Source organism: Octopus bimaculoides, chromosome 20, assembly GCF_001194135.2.
Source record: "Octopus bimaculoides isolate UCB-OBI-ISO-001 chromosome 20, ASM119413v2, whole genome shotgun sequence".
Taxonomy (NCBI): domain Eukaryota; kingdom Metazoa; phylum Mollusca; class Cephalopoda; order Octopoda; family Octopodidae; genus Octopus; species Octopus bimaculoides.
Window position 1 is genome coordinate 2236465 of NC_069000.1, and position 6803 is coordinate 2243267.

A 6803-nucleotide genomic window follows, 5' to 3' on the forward strand; every position below is an offset into this window, starting at 1 on the left:
TCTATATTGCATACATACACATATCTGAGTGCATCATATATATATATATATATATATATATATATGTTATAAATGCGTACATATATGTATATCTCTACGTACATACATAGATATGTGTGTGTATGCGTATGTGTGTGTATGCGTATGTGTGTGTATCTATGAGTATATATTGTAAGACTTGATTATGATATTATCCAATGAGTTTCTTACGCGTAATAACTGTTATATTCATACGGAATTTTGACGATTCCAGTTAAAACTATAATTAGTGTCAATAAGAAAACCGGTTATAATTGTGAAATAGTTTTATATTATAGCGTAGTGAGAAGCTACTATTGCTACTAATAATAGTTGTATTGGTAGTAATGGTGGTAATACTAGTATTAAAATTCAAAATGATGATGCTCATCGTAATAATAATAATAATAATAATAATAATAATAATAATAATAATAATAGCAATAATCATCATCATCAACATCATCAACAAAATTATCATCACCATTATCATTTTTAGTATTATTATTATCATTGTCATCATCATCATCATCATAGTCGTCGTCGTCACGGTCGTCGTCATCATCATCACCAACTAATTGGAGATTAGAACTGAACAGAATAATACGCAGTGAAGAAAGTGTCTGTCTGTCTGTCTGTTTGTCTGTATGTATGTATGTATGTATGTATGTGTGCGTATGTATGTATGTATGTATGTATATATACGTATGTATGTATATGTATGTATGTATGTGTGCATATATGTATTTATGTGTATATATGATATATATATCATGTATACATATGTATATATATATATATATAACATTTATATATATTATATATACACATACATACATTCATAAATGCATATATATATATAGAGAGAGAAGTGGAGAGAGGGAGGTAGAGAGAAGGAGAGAGGGATGGAGAGAGAGAAACTTACAGCTAAAATATTAAATACATTGCATGAATGATGTAAAATTGATGCAGTCCGTCCGTGTAGGTATACATCCACACACACACGCACGCGCATGCACACACACACACACACACACACACACACACATCTATATGTTCGTCTGCTGTATTGATATAAGTGTGTGCATTTTTGTGTGATTTTCTGTGTGTGTTTGTTTGTGTGTGTGTGTGTACTTGTGTATCTTATTTGGTTTTAAAATAATTAATTTATTATGCCAATTATTTTGAATTCCAATCGTAATTATGAAAAATTAGCATGAGTTACGGTTATGTATGATTTAAATTGAGTTCCTTACAAATTGTACTAGATTATATCTTCGTAATTCTTGCAGAATTGTTTGATTAATTCTTTTTCCATCCACGTTAGACATTATTTCCTTGAGCTGCCAGAATTAAAAAAACGAATCTGGGGCACGTTATAATCCTGTCTTCAATATTGTCTCCAATTCCAAGTCTGCGAGCTGACAGAAATGTTAGCACGTCGGGCGAAATGCTTAGCTGTATTTCTTCTGTCTTTACGTTCTGAGTTCAAATTCCGGCGAGGTCGACTTTGCCTTTCATCCTCTCGGGGTCGATAACTTAAGTACCAGTTGCATACTGGGGTCGATCTAATCGACTGCTCATCCCACAAAATTTCGGCCTTGTGCCTAGAGTAGAAAAGAATATTCTTTCTGATTCCCACGATTTGAATATGTTTCTAAATGATTGACTCAATGACCATGTGATTAAGAAGTTAGTTTTGCAGCCTCTGCATTTTGTGCTCAATTTTGTGCTCAACAGCGACATCTTACGTAAGAATGTTCTATTATAAACCACAACTGACGAAAGACTTCTGAAACACACACATGAACGACAGGCTTCTTTCAGTTTCCATCTACCGGGTTCACTCACAAGGTTGTGGTCGGTCCGAGGCTATAGTAGCGGGTCCAACCCAAGGTTCCACGCAGTGGGACTGAACCCGGATCCATGTGGTTGAGAAGGAATTGCTTTTAGAAATAAATCTCCAGAATTTTGATTTGACGAAAAAAATTCGATTACAACACCTGTTGAAGTAGGGGTAAAATTTCACCTGACATTTCTCCCTGCTCCCCCTTGTCCACCGCTCCCCTTCCGCCCACTTTCTTTATACGAACTCTATAGAGTAAACATTATTTTCTAATATCATCGATTAGCATGTATTTTTAGGAGTTCTCGATCGCAGCTGAATGGATGGTGTACGCAGAAATACAGACGTATATGTACCTATATCCAGATATATATACATATGTATATATATGTGTGTGTGTGTGTGTACATATATACTTATATATACATACATACATATGTATATATATATATATATATATATATATATATATATATATATATATATATATATATACATACATGTATACATATATATATATATATATATATATACAAATATGTATATATGTATATAGAGAGAGATACACACACATGTATGTATATATGTACATATACACAAATATATGCGTGCGTGCGTGCGTGCGTGTATGTGTGTGTGTGGTGTCATGTATGTAATTATCTCTATTTATATATATGAAAAAATATACCGTTAGTAGAGAAACTTGCCTTAGGGAGGAATCGTAAAACTGCGTATTTGTTATTCATAGGTACTAAAAAATGAAAATATATTAAATCATCAAACTCATAAAATGTATATATATATACATATATATTTTACACACATATATATATATATATATATTATACATACAGACACACCCACACACACAGACACACACACACACACACACACACACACACACACATATATATATATATATATATTTATATATATATGTACAATACTCTGAAGCTATTATTTGGTAGTTAAATTTGACCTCATCATATATCGTATCTTTCCAAAAATCAGTGATTCGTTAAAATATACATAAATCTTGAAGCAAGGCTGTAGATTTTAGAAAATCTTTCTACTTTCACGTACATTCCTTATATGGTCATGTAAATGATATTTCCTTATGAAAATTGTAAATGGTTGAAAGGCTCAATATTGCTTCATGCATAAATATGGGGTCAGAAATTTCGTCGTTTATATTGATACAATTCCACGGGCCTTATCCTTTATTATAGGGGCAGGCGTGGCTGTATGATAAGAAGCTTGCTTCCCAACTATACGGTTCCGGGTTCGGTACGTCTGCGTGGCACCTTGAGTCTTCTACTATAGCCTCGGCTTGACCAATGCCTTTTGAATGGATTTGGTAGGCAGAAATTGAGAGACTGGTAGACCTGATTTGTTGCATGACCTCTTACTCAATAATCTTCCAATCAGCTTTGTAAAAGTTCAGGCTGGAGAGGAGTTGTGCGATTCTAGTAGACTGCATCTCTGTAGATTTCTTTGGAACATATATTATTAGTTCTATCAAGTTATGGTCCGAGAAAATCGTCGATGTCACCATAACATTATGGATGAGATCCACGTTATTTTTGAAGTAGAGTTCCAGGTGCTGGGTGTAAAACTGTGAGAAAATAATGATGGAATAAACTTGTAAAAACTTCAGTAAAATGGAAGCCTAACAGACCAAGCATAAGGATCTTTCTGTGAAAAAAGAAACTTTTCACAATAGTTAAAAAGAGTTATTCTGCAGGTGACACTATAAAAGGAAAAACAATCACCTGAGGGAGTCCGCCTTAACTCACACTAGATTGTGATTTTAGATTTCTAATTATAATTATTAGAGGGCTTGGTTACGTGATTAATTGGCTGAATAACAATGCTGTGAAGGTGCCTTTTACAGAACGAGAAGTAACACCACTGATACACAGTTTTGAGCTGGAAGATATTAAATTTACTCTCGAAAGATGTAAAGCATTCAAGATGTAGAGAACGTAATAAAATTCACGTGTGTAACGACACTTACGCCAACGCTTCTGTGAACATCTTTGTACCAACTTCCTGTTCATGACAAAAATCGCAGAATACAGCATACACTTGATCACAAAATGGCAAACTTGACAAGCTGCGAAGTAAAAGCAACAATGTCACTCAGCACACAGCCTCACCAAGGTCATTGCTAGCTCTCACTTAGCACACAACCGTGTGCTACCATCTGTTGGCATGCTACAGAACTAGACCGGGGACTTTTTGATGCCACCTCGAATGTATATATATATTTATACACATACGTATATATATATATATATATATATATATATATATATATATATATATATATATATATATATATATATATGTATAGATACGTGTGTGTGTGTGTGTGTGTGTGGTGTCTATGTATGCATGCATGTATACACACACAGGCACAGATAGACACACACACACACTCACACATGCACATTCATATACAGACACAGCTACAAATACATCGATATTTTTGCAAATGAATAAATGCCGATCTATATTTTGTTGTTCATTGCACACGAATACGCACACTCACGAACGTACACACGCCTGCGCATACATACATACATACATACATACATACATACATACATACATACATACATACATACATATATACATTCGTTCGTGTATATGTACGTATGTATGTTGCATGTACGTAAATTATATTAGTTCAGTCTATAAAGTTATATAAACACAATTTGCTTTCATTAATTCACAGCGAAATTTCAATTAGGTTAAGTTAAGAAATGGATTTTTCCTGTATCATAGCTTGTGTTTGTAAATACATTTCGCTCTGTTACTTGTGTGAATAGAAATATTAAATCGATAGAGAAGAAACACGGGTAGAGTATTATGAAATTGCATTAAAGTGCTAGGCTAAACGTCTGTATAGACAATTTGTTACGTCAACAATTAGTGTTTGAGTTGAATATTGCACATTGGGAATAAACTACCAGCGTTTTGGAGATGAATATTAAGAACATTTTAAATATTCATGAAATTTGCCATCTTGGACGCTAAGCATATCAGGTTATATTGTCTACTGTTTATATTCCTTTTGGATTATGTGTGCTAGTTCAGTTAACTGTGCGGAATTTGGCTTTAAGAACTGTTGATTTCTGTACTTCTGGTGTTTCGCTGTTTGATATGGTTGGTCATTATCTTACAGATCTAACCGCCAGTTTGACAAAATTGATACTTACAATAATAGGTTGAATTTTTGATTTGAAGAAAAAGAATATTTCTTATTGTTAGCATTTCAACATTTTAAGAAATATGGCTTCCGTTTCCCATAGCAACGAAACGAAAGTAAGAAACGGAACTGTTAGATATACCATTATCACTATTGTTTTTCAAGTACTTTGTAGAGATGGGAAACAGAAGTGACATAAGGCGATAAGAAACTCTACAGGACTTAGTGCAATAATCTGAGACCCCTGGTTCTGTGACCGGGGTTAATTTGCATATTACGGCTTGCTTACCTATGCATGCAAAGTGTGGACCTGGTGGAGTTTGGGGCGAAGAAACGGAGAAGGGAGTGAGAGAGAGAGAGAGAGATAGATAGATAGATAGATAGATAGATAGATAGATAGATAGAGAGAGAGAGAGAGAGAGAGAGAGAGGTAGCAAAAAAAGGAAATCAATACCTCTTGGTCATCCACAAAACCTGTCAGCATCATCAGCCATCTTGACCTGTTCTTGCCACTGGATTAAGATTGTAACTGACGGCAGGGTGAGGTTGAGGGTGATCCAATCTGTACTTAAAAAAAAAAAATCATTGCACAAGACATCAGTCATCCTTAAGGACCACGTGATGTTCATCATGGATCCGATAAACGAGGAGAGATATTAGCAATTACTGAAACGATAATGTTAGAATGATGCGGAACCAAAGTTCGTTCGTCAAAGTAGAGGTCAAAACCAGATGCAGTCTTCTGGTCAATGCTGGTGCTTCTACTATTGTTGTTTTATGTAATCGCAGCTGTTGTTGCTCTTATCGTTATTACTGAGTCAATTCTTCTATTTTTGTTGTTGTTGTTTTTTACAGATATTCAGCTGTTGCTGACGCTATTGTAATTGTTAATAAAATATTATTAATGCCGTTCATAACGCAGTAGCATAGAAATGATAATGAGAGTGTTTGCTTTTTAATTCTTCGGGAAGTTGCAGTGACAGATGCATTAGTCATGTCATAAAATTATTAAAAAAATGAGTCTTTCTTCCCTCTTGATGTTGGGGCAAGGGATGGATGTTGTTGTTGTTGGATGAATTACTAGAAATAACGGTCGGGACGTAAAAACCTGTGCACAAGGGAATTTACTTTTCATTTTGTTTAAGTCGAATCGCACACATCCAAGCATTTGATCGCATGATGTGTAATGAGGAAGGAATATTCACATTTCTGCTAATTCCGCGGTTCATGTGATACGTTGACGTGTACTCATAATAGACTTGAGAATTTGGTAGGGAAAGTTTCATTTTGGAATACCTGTGAAGCCAACTTATTTTCGGTGCAAATTTATATGGCATCAATATCCTGCTAAAATGAGATTCAACATCCCCATAAGCATATGCCAAGTGCAATTATTGAGAGTTGCTACGTTGAACCTGATTCATAAATTAAGCATAAAGAATGCCAGCCTTTCAGAGATATGTCACACCGTTTCAAAAGTGGAAGACGATTTATTATGACATCAAAGGTCAAAATAATGATAATGGTAAAATATTGTTTACGAGGGGTTTTAAATTGAATATGAGAGCAAAAGATATTTTCTGTAAAAGCTGATCGCAGAAATTACGAAAAAAGAAATAGTAATATTTTTATCAAATGATTAGTATGCATTCACAAATGAGAAAATTTATGTATGGAGATATGGATGTATTTGCCAGTGACATTTGTGGATGTACACACACATGG

At 34.3% G+C, this 6803-nt stretch overlaps 1 long non-coding RNA gene across 1 annotated transcript in view; it reads right to left on the reverse strand.

The window, feature by feature from the left end:
• The window catches only part of LOC128250365 (uncharacterized), a 19052-nt gene extending 13099 nt beyond the window's left edge, over positions 1-5953 (reverse strand). The window contains exon 1 of the long non-coding RNA XR_008266399.1: positions 5533-5953. This is a non-coding gene — a long non-coding RNA (uncharacterized LOC128250365). The remainder of the gene's footprint in view (positions 1-5532) is intronic.
• Positions 5954-6803: the final 850 nt, after the last annotated feature.